Source organism: Pseudochaenichthys georgianus, unplaced genomic scaffold, assembly GCF_902827115.2.
Source record: "Pseudochaenichthys georgianus unplaced genomic scaffold, fPseGeo1.2 scaffold_413_arrow_ctg1, whole genome shotgun sequence".
In the NCBI taxonomy this organism is placed as follows: domain Eukaryota; kingdom Metazoa; phylum Chordata; class Actinopteri; order Perciformes; family Channichthyidae; genus Pseudochaenichthys; species Pseudochaenichthys georgianus.
In genome coordinates this window covers 1-17,613 of record NW_027262978.1, presented here as the reverse complement: position 1 = coordinate 17,613, position 17,613 = coordinate 1, and positions in this window count along the sequence as shown.

The window sequence follows — 17,613 nt, the reverse complement described above, 5'->3', positions numbered from 1 at the left end:
TTTCAGACTCATTTTTTTGTGTAAACGGTGCAACTTTGGTCCCTGTTTGACAGTCTATGAAGCAAAAAGTATAAAACGTCAACCAAATATGTGTTACACCTTGTAATCGAACTTGATTCGTTGTACCTTAGTTTGTTAAGTACTATACTCAATGCAGTACTTTGACTTGTAATGGAGATGTTTTTCTTATAAATACATTAGAAAAAGATTACCTGTACTAAACCTTTTCAAATGTATGACCTCATTTACAGAAAATGTCAATTTTAGAGTTTAAAGAAAGCAAACAATTTGAATTAGTTTAGATCAGAGGAACATATATTGAATATTTTTTCTCAAATGTATTTGTCTGAGTTTATTATGTTTTGAAAACATTTACATGTTCTTGATGTCAGCACATAATGACACCCAGGAAAAAGTATTCAAATCCATTAAGGGGCCCAATTCTGCTTTTTGTTGTTCCTTTCCTGCAGTGGGTTATCTAGGCTAGCATAGTGACATCGAGCGGTGCAGGGATGACGTATTTACCCTGTCGACAAAAAAGCAACGGGATTTCTCCATAGCATTTTGGAAAATAGCTGGAAATAAGATCTGTGGAAACTAACCTGTTTGATAAATGCACGTTTTGTTCAGCCGGATCATCATGTCTACCCTACTTTTATAATTTTTATAATCATAAATCTAATGGCCAGAAGCAAAATGCTAACGTTATGCTATAAAGGAACTACAGCCGAGTCCAGCAGCACGACTTCAACGTCACGCCAACTCAAGATCCATATTCAAACACACAGATTCCAGATGGAACGAGTTGAAGCGTTAGTTTGAACACTCTGCAGGAGGCAGGGACTTGCTTTCAAGCAGAACAGAAACTAACTCAGAGGAGTGTTCACGTGTTCGGCGTAATGACGTACAACGACCTCCACGACTTCTGGAGTCCTATTCAGCCACTTGGTAACAACCATCGCTTTTCAGACACGTCCACTCTTCAGAAATCACCAGTGGGGTCCCTGCTGATGATTTAATGTCGTAGAGCAAACCGTGATCCGTCTCTTCGATGTGTCTCAACCACAGACCGTAGTTCCAGCTACTTTCTCAAACCCTACGGAGAGATCCCATTGGCTCTGAGACGAGGGAACAGGAAGTGGAGAACTGCTGACTCACTTCCGGGTTTTAGGACTCGTCACTGCACCACTCTATTAGCTGGCGCTCCAACACATTGTACATGATAGGCTAAGGGGAGGGACATCTCCAAGCGGTTGACCAATCACAACAGAGCCAGCCAGCTAACTAATCAGAGCAGCTTTTTGAACATTAAAGCATGGAGACATGTCAGTCACAGTAGAGACACTACATACTGATATACACCTGAACATCAGCAGGAGAGGACTCTTTAAAGTAGAGACACTTCATACTGATATACACCTGAACATCAGCAGGAGAGGACTCTTTAAAGTAGAGACACTACATACTGATATACACCTGAACAACAGCAGGAGAGGACTCTTTAAAGTAGAGACACTTCATACTGATATACACCTGAACATCAGCAGGAGAGGACTCTTTAAAGTAGAGACACTACATACTGATATACACCTGCACATCAGCAGGAGAGGACTCTTTAAAGTAGAGACACTACATACTGATATACACCTGCACATCAGCAGTAGAGGACTCTTTAAAGTAGAGACACTACATACTGATATACACCTGAACATCAGTAGGAGAGGACTCTTTAAAGTAGAGACACTACATACTGATATACACCTGAACATCAGCAGGAGAGGACTCTTTAAAGTAGATACACTACATACTGATATACACCTGAACATCAGCAGGAGAGGACTCTTTAAAGTAGAGACACTACATACTGATATACACCTGAACATCAGCAGGAGAGGACTCTTTAAAGTAGAGACAATACATACTGATATACACCTGCACATCAGCAGGAGAGGACTCTTTAAAGTAGAGACACTACATACTGATATACACCTGCACATCAGCACTAGAGGACTCTTTAAAGTAGAGACACTACATACTGATATACACCTGAACATCAGTATGAGAGGACTCTTTAAAGTAGAGACACTACATACTGATATACACCTGAACATCAGCAGGAGAGGACTCTTTAAAGTAGAAACACTACATACTGATATACACCTGAACATCAGCAGGAGGACTCTTTAAAGTAGAGACACTACAAACTGATATACACCTGAACATCAGCAGGAGAGGACTCTTTAAAGTAGAGACACTACATACTGATATACACCTGAACATCAGTAGGAGAGGACTCTTTAAAGTAGAGACACTACATACTGATATACACCTGAACATCAGCAGGAGAGGACTCTTTAAAGTAGAGACACTACATACTGATATACACCTGAACATCAGCAGGAGAGGACTCTTTAAAGTAGAGACACTACATACTGATATACACCTGAACATCAGCAGGAGAGGACTCTTTAAAGTAGATACACTACGTACTGATATACACCTGAACATCAGCAGGAGAGGACTCTTTAAAGTAGAGACACTACATACTGATATACACCTGAACATCAGCAGGAGAGGACTCTTTAAAGTAGAGACACTACATACTGATATACACCTGAACATCAGCAGGAGAGGACTCTTTAAAGTAGAGACACTACATACTGATATACACCTGAACATCAGCAGGAGAGGACTCTTTAAAGTAGAGACACTACATACTGATATACACCTGAACATCAGCAGGAGAGGACTCTTTAAAGTAGAGACACTACATACTGATATACACCTGAACATCAGCAGGAGAGGACTCTTTAAAGTAGATACACTACGTACTGATATACACCTGAACATCAGCAGGAGAGGACTCTTTAAAGTAGAGACACTACATACTGATATACACCTGAAAATCAGCAGGAGAGGACTCTTTAAAGTAGAGACACTACATACTGATATACACCTGAACATCAGCAGGAGAGGACTCTTTAAAGTAGAGACACTACATACTGATATACACCTGAACATCAGCAGGAGAGGACTCTTTAAAGTAGAGACACTACATACTGATATACACCTGAACATCAGCAGGAGAGGACTCTTTAAAGTAGAGACACTACATACTGATATACACCTGAAGATCAGCAGAATATGTCCCCTTTAACCACATTCACTCTGCATGTAAAGGCCATGCAGCCCATCAGGCCTCACAGCTGGTTTACATTAGTTGTAGTAATGACCTCACGTCACTGTTTTCTTTTTCACAGTGAGGGTGTGGCAGGGAAAACATCCCGCAGCTGTCTCTGTTTAACAGACGCAGGACACCACCCATCATCATGTTCATATACACGCTTAAATCCACTTCCTGTCACCATACACTGACTGGGACTTCACACCCTCCTCTCATCACGAGATCAAGTCCCATGTGGATCCTCGTCTCCTCCAAACCCCGAGGAAAAGATTTGCTTAAAGGCCATCGAGCTGCAGAGAAGTCCTGTTGTCACCAGGGTGGGGAGGTAGTAACTATGAGTGTTGAATAAAAGTAATAACGAGTTAAAAAGTACAAAACTTTGTTTGAAAGCGTAGTGGAGACAGTACAGTGAAGTAAAATTATGTCAAAAACAATACAAGCGTAATTGTACTTACCGTACTTTTCGGACTATAAAGCGCACCTGCATATAAGCCGCAGCAGCTAAATTGTCCGTCTGTCTTACTCTCGTTCTGTCTCTCGGTTCCACTTTTACTTTGGCGCGCTACCTGTCTCGCTCTTTTCCGGCCTCCAGCTTTTCCTGCTGGAGCCCGCCGCTTAAAGGTGGCGGGCGCGGACCGGTCCTAGAGCCCATAGAGTTAAAGGTGGTTAATTGTACCTGTAAAATCCATAGGTTTAGGAGGTTCCCTAGTGGCTGTTAGCGGTACAAAAAAAATGGGGAAAAAAGTCGCGGCTTATAGTCCGAAAAGTACGGTAGTTACTTTCCACCACTGATGCTAGTCTACGGTCTGTCCAACTTCAATCCAATTAACCACAAAATAACCCTTTTCTTCACTTATCCATAACACGGTGGTGCCCCGCAGAGCTGCTCAGTCTGATATGCATCTCAAAAGCATACCCCAAGATAATTAAGAGACATGGAATTCACTGTGTGGAAAAAACAAAAGCACCGATCACAACAAGGCCTCTGAACATCCTTCACTGGAACAGATTTCTATTCAAAGAATTAGAATACACTTCCCCGGTTTAACTGGCTCGATTAGTAAGTAAGTATTTTTTTGTGAATTAACCCTTTGTATTCCCCGCCATCTACCCCTGCACCCCCACTGTCCATTACCTAATATGTTCTCCTCCACAGCTTCCCTTTAATTACTTGAATGAAGTATTTTATAGTATTTCCACATGTGCAAATCATCTGAGTACTTCGCCCGCCTCTGTTTTGTATTACAACTCTATTAAAATCCACTGTGTTGTGGTGCTTAAAAATGTATTCAATGCTTTCTGACGCTAAACAAAATATGTTTTTTGTGCAATTACTGTTTGTGTTTTCCATCCACTGTAATCCCATAATGCATCACTCCAAATCTTCTCCTCTGAATTATCTCTCATAGTTGTTTCCCCAAATGTAAAGTAAAAGTAATCCCCAATGTTTAGAAATGTAACCGCAAGCAAATACAGTAACTTTCTAGCTGAATCCTGATTATGTAATGTTGTTAAATGTAATCCATTACTCCCCCCCCCCCCCTCCCCCCCTCCCTCCCTGTGTCACTGCAGTGGAATCTGGATTATGAAGCAGCTGGTTGCTTTTATTGTGGGGAGGCTCCCCCCTAAAAGCTGCCAAATACGTCATGTTCCTCCTCAATGCAAAAGCACGCCCTCCTAAACTGATGGTAAGATAATATAGGGAGGGGGATAGAGGAGTGGGAGATAAATGGGGTCAGGTCAGGAGGGAGGGGAATTAAACCTGATGACGTTCAGGTGAAGGTGAACGCCAGCAGACTGTATTAGCATCAATTTAAATCTTTTTAAACTCCTCATTCTGTTTCTCTTCTTCGTTGGTTTCTTGCTCAAGGAAATATAGAATAAGGAATGTGTGTAGCGGCTTCCTTCCTCTCTGAACGCCACTGATTCCACAACATGACCTCTGGAGCCGAGACACTAACAAGGTCAACATGTTTCCTGAAAACACATTATATTTAATGAGTATTATATTAACGGGGATTATTATGCAAAATCCACTTTTTCATGTCTTCTCTGCATCAACATCACATCACACTTTCAGTATGATATAATATCATATAACAAACTATAATATAATATAACGGTGCAGGACAGTTGCAGGATCCTCAGTTCGAGGCCGCTTTCACACCAAGTTGTTTGCGTACTTAGTTCCCAGCTCTTAGTACCCCCATGGAACTAAGAGCCGATCGCGTTCACACCGGAATAAGTTCCCAGAGGGGAGATTACGCAAATTAAGCCGCTGACGTCACTTCTTCTTCTTCTACTTTGGGTTTACTGGCAGGCCGCAAACCACTTCAGGGCGTATACTGCCAGCCGAAGTCCCCGGAGTTGGGGACTGGCTCCAGTAGAAGCTGCTGGGAGTCCCAGCAGCTTCTACTGGAGCCTTCCGAGTAAATCGCCAGAGCGCCGACACCTCCTCATCTCCACCGCTCCCATGTTTTCTTTTGTGTTGCCATAAATTAGTCTCTCTGCGTTTCTGCGCTGGGCTAATGCTAATAATGCTAATAATGCTAATGCTAATAATGCTAATGCTAATAATGCTAATGCCAGCAAATACAATGGCGGCTTCACAAAACTTTTCCGAGTCTTACGGGGCGTGGTTTGCAATCCGCCCAGCCAATCAGAAATTGGTACTTTTTTCTCCCCAGGAAAGTCCCACCTCTCTAGCAGGCACTACAAAGGGGGTAAAAGTTCTCTGAACTAAATTCTCTTTTTGGTGTGAACGCAAAATTCCAGGCACTAACGGAACCAAACGGGAAAAGTACTCCGGTGTGAAAGCGCCTAATGGAGAATTGGCTGCAAGCTCGGGTTTGGAGAGGAAGTTAATTCATAAATCTGTAAACACACTGTTACTGTGGAGTCGAGCAAATTAAACGCAGAAGAGAATGTAATCTCATTCTGTCACTCAACAAAGCAGGAGGGTCAGATGAGGATAACTATCTGAGATGTCAGTGAAACATGCTGACTGAGGAACCTTTGATCTAACCTGGTTTCAAATACACGGCTCTGTGTGAGGTGTTGAACGCTAACGCCCCGTCTACACTACAGGCATCGAAAAATGCTTTCAACGCTTCGCCCATTCAGGAACAGCCTGAACAGCATTGTTAAAACCTGCTCCAAGATCATGGGCGTGAAACAGAGACTGAAACTCCTTCTGTAACCGACAGATTCTGCGGAAAGCCGAGAGCGTTCTGAACTCTCCAGGTCGTGAACTCTCACATGAACTTCGTCTGTTGCCATCAGGGCGAAGATATGCTCTGCCTGCTCAAAGGACTAATCTCTTTTCTAAATCCTTCATCCCTTCTGCACTCAAACTTTTAAATTCTTGAAAAGGCTTTTAACTTGATTATTTATTTATTTATTTATTATTGTGATGCTTTGAACTATTTATAGTGTATTATTATAATTATCCACATCTGTGCTCCCGGGTGTATCTGTGTGTTTTCTTCTTGTATGTTCCTGCCTGTGTTCATGACATAAGCTGCTGCTCATAACCAATTGCCCCTTGCGGGATTAATAAAGTTGTTGATTGATTGATTCATTTGAATGGGGTGACGTAGAAGATTTTAAATCTTCGCCGAACTGCATTGTGGGGAGCGGAGCATGGCTTTGCAAGCATCGTGAGCATCAAAAGTTGAGCAATGTTCAACTTTTGATGCTCCCGATGCTTTAGAAGCTGGCATCAGCCAATCAAATCCCGTTTATGCAAATCCCGCCAGTACAAGCGCTAGCCAATCAAATCCCGTTTATGCAAATCCCGCCAGTACAAGCGCTAGCCAATCAAATCCCGTTTATGCAAATCCCGCCAGTACAAGCGCTAGCCAATCAAATCCCGTTTATGCAAATCCCGCCAGTACAAGCGCTAGCCAATCAAACCGCGTGCAAGCTGGGAGAGCCAGACCGCAGTTCATTTCCTCATATTCCAAACGAGAAATTACGGTAGAAAATCACCCGGTTCTTTACGACCAGAACTATTTACCGGGATACAAACCGGAGGAGCGAGGCATGGAGGGAGGCGGCAGAGACAGTGGGTGAAACTGGTAGGTTTTCGCCTGTTTGGGGATTTTATATCCAGTTTACTTCGTTTTAACTTTGCTATTGCTTTGTATGTCGGGGTGGGAGATTCCTGATTGGTTGTTGGTCGCCTTGGGCGCGAGAAATCGCCAAGCCTCAGATTTGTTGATGCCTGTAGTGTAGACGGGCCGTAAGTCCACTCACTGATTCATAAACGAACAAATACCGTCGACTTTGTCCTCCGCTTGAACTCGATGAAACGATTTGTGTTTTTGGCAGCATGGAGGTGTTTTGAGTTCTTTTGCACCCACTCTCTCAAATATCCAAAAATGCATGACGACCGACCGTGGGAGAAATGCAAACATGCATCATGGGAAATGTACTGTTCAACGCTGGGATCCGCAGTCAGGGAGTAGCGATAGGGAGCGACTGACAGCTGTGTGTAAAGGACAGCCGGTGGACATTTTGTTTGACTGTTAGCAGAAGCTGTGATGAATTATAAAAGCTACCAATGGCTGCACGATGAAATATTGTGTTTCCATGGACGCCTACATGGCAGTAAACAACGGAAAGTTGAAGCGATATCCGGTCTGTTTCCTGCACATTTCTCTTTGCTGTCGTTGTCTCTTCCCAACATCTGTGCGGGGAAACAATCTGGAAAGCATTGTCTCTTTTTCCAGCAACTCATCACAGCCTGCAGTGAGATGAGGACAACACGGGGCCGTGCAATCATTTAAAGGACACGTGTCCCCTCTTCTCCATGTCTCTTCTACATCAACACGTGTCCCCTCTTCTTCATGTCTCTTCTACATCAACATGTGTCCCCTCTCAACATGTGTCCCCTCTTCTTCATGTCTCTTCTACATCAACATGTGTCCCCTCTTCTTCATGTCTCTTCTACATCAACATGTGTCCCCTCTTCTTCATGTCTCTTCTACATCAACATGTGTCCCCTCTTCTTCATGTCTCTTCTACATCAACATGTGTCCCCTCTTCTCCATGTCTCTTCTACATCAACATGTGTCCCCTCTTCTCATGTCTCTTCTACATCAACATGTGTCCCCTCTTCTTCATGTCTCTTCTACATCAACATGTGTCCCCTCTTCTTCATGTCTCTTCTACATCAACATGTGTCCCCTCTTCTCCATGTCTCTTCTACATCAACATGTGTCCACTCTTCTCCATGTCTCTTCTACATCAACATGTGTCCCCTCTTCTTCATGTCTCTTCTTACATCAACATGTGTCCCCTCTTCTTCATGTCTCTTCTACATCAACATGTGTCCCCTCTTCTCCATGTCTCTTCTACATCAACATGTGTCCCCTCTTCTTCATGTCTCTTCTACATCAACATGTGTCCCCTCTTCTTCATGTCTCTTCTACATCAACATGTGTCCCCTCTTCTCCATGTCTCTTCTACATCAACATGTGTCCCCTCTTCTTCATGTCTCTTCTACATCAACATGTGTCCCCTCTTCTTCATGTCTCTTCTACATCAACATGTGTCCCCTCTTCTTCATGTCTCTTCTACATCAACATGTGTCCCCTCTTCTCCATGTCTCTTCTACATCAACATGTGTCCCCTCTTCTTCATGTCTCTTCTACATCAACATGTGTCCCCTCTTCTCCATGTCTCTTCTTCATCAACATGTGTCCCCTCTTCTTCATGTCTCTTCTACATCAACATGTGTCCCCTCTTTTGTTTTCGTGTAGTACTTTTGACTTTTTGTTTTATCATCCAGAATATTCTATATTATTTTTCATTTTATTTTTTTATTTTCCACTTTTTAAAGTATTTTAAATATTGTATTTGAATGTCTTAACGCACTTCTGCTTCTAAGAACGTCCCAAATTGGGATCAATAATCTATCTATCTTACTTTCAGATTCTGATTATTAAAACTAAATATAATCAACAAAAACAATTACACTTATAGGATTAAGATGTAAACACATTCTGCAAAATGTAAATAAATGTAAAAATACCTTTACTTGTCACACTGTACTTTTACTACTTTTGCTTCTGTAAATACTTCTTCCACCTCCGCAAATAATTGAAATGTGTTTTAAACGGACATGTGGTCTATCAAAGCTGATATATCCAACTGTAGAAAGAGGGACGTCTGATGCTAGTGTTGGGTTAGGATGCCCCCTGCTGGGGCTTTAGGGGAACTCAGTTACAAAAGCCCAGCGTTCAACATGTACCAACGAATTAGTATGTACTAGTACTGAAAAGTGAAAGTACTCATTAAACAGATTCGTTCCATTTAAGCAACACACATTTCAAATGATTGTGTTATAATTCTTGATGTGTTCATGCATTTGGTCAAAGTAAAGTTTATTTGAATGGCTTTAGAGCAGGGATGGGCAACTTGGATGGGGGCCACATCATGTATGTACTGGCCACCAGGGGCCCGCAGATTCACTGGAACACACACACACACACACACACACACACACACACACACACACACACACACACACACACACAAATTCCATGTATTGTATGTAATTATTAACAAATATACTAAGTCTGACATCTTCATTGACATGTTACAACCTTTCAGGGCACATGCTCTAATAAGCTCACTAAACTAATATCAGTTCACAGAAATGTTATTTTATTTGTACAAGTGGCATGTTTGTATTGAACAGGTTATTTAACAGTGGAATAAAACTATGTTAAACTATTGGAAAGCACGGAAAATGTGTGTGTATTAAGATTAAATATTAAGATGACATGAACATGAAGTCATGAACACACCCCAGACATTCTAACTTGAACCTAAGACACACTAAGGGGAATGTCACACAGACACCTGTCAGCCCGCACGCTGCTGTTCCTCAGCGCCGCCCCCCCCCCCTCCGGCTGAAATTATGAATGAAAAGTGTATAGTGATCATGGATAACACGGCAGGGTCCGTGACAGTTTGTTTTCATCTGATTTCAAATAAACAAAGTTTTGGTTTTTAGAGTATTAAGTCCTGTTTTCAGAAACAAGTCCTGTTTCTCGCTTGAGGCCAGGAAAAGCCTCTGTGACCTTTGACCTTGTGACCTGTGCTGGACTATGGTGATCTGGTCTATATGAATGCACCGGCCTATTGCCTGAGCAAGTTAGATGGCGCCTATCACAGCGCTCTGAGATGTGTCACTAACTGTAAAGCACTTACTCATCACTGTCCCCTGTGTGCCGAGGCAGGTCTGCCTTCACTTCCTGTCCAGAGGCTCAGTCACTGGTACACGTTTATTCATAAAGCTTTGTTGGTAAACTCTGTATTATATCTGCTCTCTGGGACACAGAGAGTTGCAAGCAGCTACTGTCTGAGATGGCATGATGTAGTCTTGTTAGATGAGCCAAGAGCAAGGACTGTCTCAGGGAAGACAGCTGTTATGTGCAGCTCCGCTTGCTGGAACAATCTTCAGCAAGAATTGAAACTGAGCATTCTCATTCCTATATTTTAAAGCTAGGCTAAATGAAATGCTCGTTGATACTATGGGCACTTGTAAATGTCTATAACTATGTATCCTGTAAATATAATGTTCTTTATTGTTTCATGTGGAACCTATATGCTGCAGGTCTCCCTTGAAAAAGAGATCTATGATCTCAATGGACCAATCTGGTTAAATAAAGGTTTGAAATGAAATGAAATGTTTCTCCAAATTCAGAAGATAAATACAACTTTGAAGCTTGTAAAGGCTAATTACAAGCGGTAACTTAACAAGTTGCCCATCGATGCTTTATATACTCGAAATCTGCAAAGAAGCTACTAAACCTGTGAAATAAATGTAGAGTAGTAAAACATATAAAGTAGCCTAAAGTACTTGATTTAATGTACTTAGTAGATATCATAAGAAAACTGATATAGAAAAGTAATATTACACATATATAAATCATAGAGAAAATAATGGCAATGATATTGAAAAAGTTATACAAATAATATTTGACCTAATGTTGATATTATTATTCTCATGATCTGATTTTAGTCAAATCAATGTCATACAGCTTAGACACATGACAGACACACAGAAGCAATACATAATACTAACAATAATAATATACAAAGTTAAGAAAACTAAGATTAATGAAAAGAAAACAGGTAATAACAAAAAAGAAAATACACATAGAAAATATAAACAACAATAAATACATGTGGTTTATTTTTGTATGTTTTATTTTATTATTTTATAATTTTTTAATATCTATTTTAAAGCCAGCAGTAAATATTAAGCAACAATCTAATTTATCAAATCTCTTTAATTTTATAACCCTTTTGTTGTGCTACCCTAAACCGGAAGTAGAGAGCAGGGCATCCTCTTGTCCCGCCTTCCTCTCTGCGCATGTTTGTAACCCTGTCAAAACCACGTGACCCTACTGACGCCTTTCCGAGCGTCGTCCAATCAGGAAGCGGGGGTGTGTGAGCCAGTGGGCGGGGCTTGTTTGTGTTGCTGTGAAAATGTCGATGGTCGTGTTTTGGCTTTTTATATTCCCATAAAACCGTGGATTTAATCTTAATAACTATGACATTAACGGAGAAGGAACGGTGAGGGAGCAGAGACAGAAACCGGGTGCCTGTCGGTAAAAGAAGAGGAGTTTATTTACATGCATGCTCTCAAATATACACCACCTTTTAATGGATATTATATTATAGGAAGTAGCAACGTGGGCTGATTCATTTATATTATTATTATTTTCCAACTGCTGTTAGAGCTGGACTCTTCTTCTCTAAAGGCCACTGAGGATTACGCATGAGCGTGATTTGGTTATTGCGATGTACTGCGCAGTTTCCAGCGTTGTTTCCAACGTTACCCGGAAATAAGCTTCCTCTCTCAGCTGTTCCTTATAAATCAGGGGGGGGGGTTATGGATCATTGTGCCGGAGGTCAGAGAGAGGGCAGAGCAGCCGAACAGGAGGAGGGAGAGGAGTGTGTGTGTGTGTGTGTGTGTGTGTGTGTGTGTGTGTGTGTGTGTGTGTGTGTGTGTGTGTGTGTGTGTGTGTGTGTGTGTGTGTGTGTGTGTGTGTGGTGTGTGTGTGTGCGGCGCGCGTGCATGTGTTCTGCAGGAGGATGTTGCGCACTTCACTTTTCCTCAGCAGTGAGTAGTCTTTGCATCCATGTGCTGCTGCATGTTGATTTAATGCATGTGCTGCGTGTTGTTATTGTGTATGGCTAAAGTCAGTTTGTATTATTATTATAAATAAGTATTTTATCCCTTAATGTCAAAGCTTACACAGAGAGATATTACTTTAAACTGAGTGTGTTATTGCTGCTTTTTCTACCTCTACCTTGCAGCCAGAAATAGGGATTACTAACAGGATTACATGATCAATATATAATATTAGGTAGACATACAGCCTTATGTTCATTTTTGGTTTACATGTATGCTTAGACGCCATAGGGGAACACCTTGCACTTGTTGTGTGTCATGCTGTGTCATGTTGTCCCATTTCCTCCTCAACATACTGTATTTAAATAATAAGATATGTAAAGATATGTTATGCACTATTCACCATTTTTGCTGCATATGTTCCTGAAGGTAAATGGATGTTTTCCCTTTTTTCAGAGGCAAAAATGTGTTTCTTTGTGTGAGTTTTTATTTAAAAAGTATAATATCATGTTTGTAATGATATTTATTTAGTTGTGCGTACACCTGCTGACAGGTTTCTGCCTCAGCTGCTTCCATCCAGAGGTTTCTATCATACGCACTTTTTATTTCTGATGTAAACAAACCCTCCAGCTGCAGTACCGTCTCTGAACACAGGGGCGCTGTAGTACCCTCTCTGAACACAGGGGGCTGCAGTACTCTCTCTGAACACAGGGGCTGCAGTACCCTCTCTCACCAAAGGGGGGTTGCAGTACTCTCTCTGAACACAGGGGATGCAGTTCCCTCTCTGACCACAGGGGCGCTGTAGTACCCTCTCTGAACACAGGGGGCTGCAGTACTTTCTCTGACCGAAGGGGGGTTGCAGTACTCTCTCTGAACACACGGGGGCTGCAGTTCCCTCTCTGAACACATGGCACTGCAGTACCCTCTCTGAACACAGGGGGCTGCAGTACTCTCTCTGAACACAGGGCGCTGTAATACCCTCTCTGAACACAGGGGGCTGCAGTACCCTCTCTGAACACAGGGGGCTGCAGTACCCTCTCTGAACACAGGGGGCTGCAGTTCCCTCTGAACACAGGGCGCTGTAATACCCTCTCTGAACACAGGGGGGCAGGCTTGTGCAGGTTTCATCCTGCAGTTATCATGAATGAGATAATGGAATATATTCAGGCAACACAGAGCTTTCTCACGTCTACAGGAGACAAAGTGTGTGTTTGTTTATATTTATTTTGTGGCTTTCTTCACAGGAGGAAGAGCACATGCATCTGGAATACAAACAAAAATGGCGTCAGTCTGTTGACCGATCGATTATCTGACTGCTTCAGAGGGTGAGTAAGAAAAAAGGCAAGGAATTGCATGTGTTGGAATACATAACCCCCCTTATTTATTTTTGTATTAATATTTTTGTTAATATTTTTGCTTGTTTTTTGTAAGAGCTAAAATCATTACCAGCATTCATTTTCTTTACAGTTCATTTCTAATTAATTAATTTTTTGGGTTTTTTTACACGTAGTTTGTCTCCCACTCCGTTTTTATTATTTTATTTTATTATTTGTTTGTATCTTTATTTTATCTGTTGCTTTTTCTCAAACCCACCCCCATTTTATATATTTGGTTTTTTTTGTAGGTTAAAATATTTCTGTTTTTTCCAACTGTGATTCTCATCATTAAACGTACATAGTTTCCTACTGTATGTGCCATTTTTCCTGCAGAAAAATCTGTTTCCTGTCCGTATAATCCTGAAATACTTTTTTCTTTTTACATCATATTCAAGTGAATATCTTTGGACATTTTCACTATTGTCCGACTTTTTATACACCAGGTGTGTTCATAAAACTGAGGTAATGGTTTTTGGAGCCAAGGCAGAACGTTTAAAAGTTAGCGCTGAGCTTCAGTGTGCAATGTTCAAAACAACAGATAAAGCCAGAAATCTAGGTGTAGTCATGGACTCTGACCTGAGTTTCAACAGTCACATTAAAACAGTTACTAAATCAGCCTACTATCACCTAAAGAACATATCTAGGATTAAAAGACTAATGTCACAGCAGGATTTGGAAAAACTTGTCCATGCTTTTATCTTCAGTAGACTGGACTACTGCAATGGTGTCTTCACAGGTCTCACTAAAAAATCTATTAGAAAGCTGCAGCTGATTCAGAACGCCGCTGCTCGAGTCCTCACTGACACTAAGAAAGTGGATCACATCACTCCTGTTCTGAAGTCTTTACACTGGCTTCCTGTGTGTCAAAGAATAGATTTCTAAATACTGCTGCTGGTTTATAAAGCACTGAATGGTTTAGGCCCAAAATACATTTCTGACCTCCTGCTAAACTATGAACCATCCAGATCTCTCAGGTCTTCAGGGACTGGTCAGCTTTCTGTCCCCAGAGTCAGAACTAAACATGGAGAAGCAGCGTTCAGTTATTATGCTCCAAACATCTGGAACAAACTCCCAGAAACCTGCAGGTCCGCTGCAACTCTGACTACTTTCAAATCCAGGCTGAAGACTTTTCTTTTTGTCGCTGCTTTTAATTGAACTATTCATATCTTAAACTGCACTGTAACTTTTATCCATGTATTTTTTCTTTTAATGTTTAATTGAACTATTCATATCTTAAACTGCACTGTAACTTTTATCCATGTACTTTTCCTTTTAATGTTTATTTGATTAGCTTTTCTTTTTTAATGCTTAATGTCTTTCATTTTTTGTAAAGCACTTTGAATTGCCTTGCGTTGAAAAGTGCTATATAAATAAATTTGCCTTGCCTTTCCTTCATTAATAATTGAACAGATGAATAAATGTATTTTTGCATATTTACCATTAAGTCGTACACATAGAACAAAAAAGATAAGCAGCATTGTGTGATTATATCTGAATAAAGGTCACTTTTCTCTGACTTTGTCCAACTCTCTGAGTGCTGAGCTAATGTGTAATATCATGTCTCAAAATAAAATCTCACATTAAAAATCTTTTTTCTTTTTAATCCTACAGGGAATGAAGCTGGGACACTTGCATCCTCAGAGAGAGCCATTAATGTTCACTGCACACAGGTAACTACAGAAACACATCCACCGTCATAACCTAAAACAAATTTTAGCATTAATGTAAATGTAGGTGCGTTTAGAAGCTTTGTTTCCTAATCCATCCTGAAACAAGGGAGGTTGTGGCTCAGTGGTTAGTGCGCTGATCTTCGGATCACAGGGGCACTGGTTCGAATCCCACTGCAGTCAACATTTCGCTGTGTCCTTGGACAAGAAACTTCCCCCCAAATTGAAAAGCGTCTAACACAGGGGTGTCAAACTCAATTTCATCGCGGGCCACATCAGCATTATGGTTGCACTCAAAGGGCCGGTTGTAACTTTAAGACTATATAAAAATACATATATAAATATATCATGTATATAAAATAATGTATTATATTACATCATTGCCTCTGCATTGGATTATCATCAGATAGGGTAATAACTTCATAATTAACTACGTCTGAAAGCAGAAGTCTTTTCAGTGCGTATGTCCCAAAATGATTTAAAAAGAAAAGCCAAATTCTGGAGAAAAATAAATAGAAGTGACATTTCGAAATACAAATCTAATTCTGAGAAAAAGGAATTCTATGAAAAAATGCATATTTTGAAGAAAAAAAGGCAAATTCTGAGAAAAAAGTCATATTTGAGATGCATTGTGGGACATGTAGTTTATGGGCAACGTGCTTCTGTAGCTTGTAACCGTATAATAAACATATTATATTCTTTGCAAGCTCTTGTGGGGCCACATAAAATGAAGTCGCGGGCCAAATGTGGCCCCCGGGCCTTGAGTTTGACACCCTTGGTCTAACAAGTAACATGTAATGTACCAATATGACTGGAGCCGGCCGGGCACCTTTCCAGGAGAGATTAGGGTTTAGGAAGTGGAGCAGCTGATAGATGACTCGGCCAAAATTAACACTGTGGCCGTTTCTCAATCGCGAGGATGCTTGCTTGGTAGCACATGTCTTCCGAGTCACTTGCTTCAGAAGCGAGGCAAGAATCCTCCCTGGCATTCGGAAAAGGACGAGTGGAACAGGCGAGCAAGTGTGCAGGCGTGCGTCACATGAGAGGCGCCCCGCCTTACATCTTCCGCCACAGATTTGGGGAAATTGGTCCGTGCGGAAAGCATTGTGGGGATTTTAAGGACGCGAAGTCTACCCATGTGCAGCCCCGAAATTACCCCCAAACCAAGGACGCGGCCTCGGTGGAATTCCAAGTATGCTGGAGATTGGAACAGTCCTTCGGCGGCACTCGATGACGTAGTATGCTTAAAATAGTGGCTCTGGAGCAGCTTTGCTCGAGATTGAGAAACAGCCAGTGTGCAAGAGGAGCGGAAATAGCTGAGAGGACGGACTTTAAAGACAGAGCGCGTCAGCGTGAAAACTAAACTCTGCAATGTGTCCGTAAATAACAATAACTCCACGGTTGCAAAAAAAGCTATAAAACCCTTGTCCACGATTGGTTGTTATTATTAGTGGTTTTCGTTCTCCTTCATGTCCCGTGTGATTTACATGACTGATGAAGACCGTCTGAAGGAGGTACGTGAACAATCAGATAAAACTGCACACTCCAGTCCTTAAAATAACTTCTGCTAATGTCTGAAACTAAACAGACTATTTATAAAACAGGAACTCAGGCCTTTAAAGGAGCCGCTGCATCATATTTATACTCACGTGTTTATGAATAGTTTAGCTGGATGAAAGTATTTTGAGTAGTTCTAAACAATCTAAAATAAAGAAATATATATAAAAAAATATATATAAATAGCAATGTAAAGTAAGAAAATGTAATACAAATAAAACAATGAAATTAAAGTATTTATATAATCTAATGAAGCTAAAGTAAGAATGTGTATTAAAAAAAATATATTAAAAAAAATCTAAAAATAGTTTGCTCAAATTCGAGGCGGTGCATTATTATTTAGAGGAATAATGCACCGGCCAAAAAGCCTTTTAGAAATACATTGTTAGCAAGTTGAGAATCGATCGCCTCCTCCTCCCTTCTCATCTTCCTGTGTTTCAAATCCGGGGTGTTGGAGCAGACGCAACAGAGATGAGGTTCCTTTAAACGCATCGGTCAGCTGATCCAGGAGCAGCTCAGACAGCAGCGTCTACTCCAGCCGAGAGGAGGCCACACACACACCGAGTGTGTGAGGGAGACGGGGGAAACCAGGACACGGTAGAGGGTGTGTGTGACAGCCGTGGGTGAGGGGGGGGGAGTCAGGGTCCCTGTGTGTGTTTGCTGGATCCAGAATTG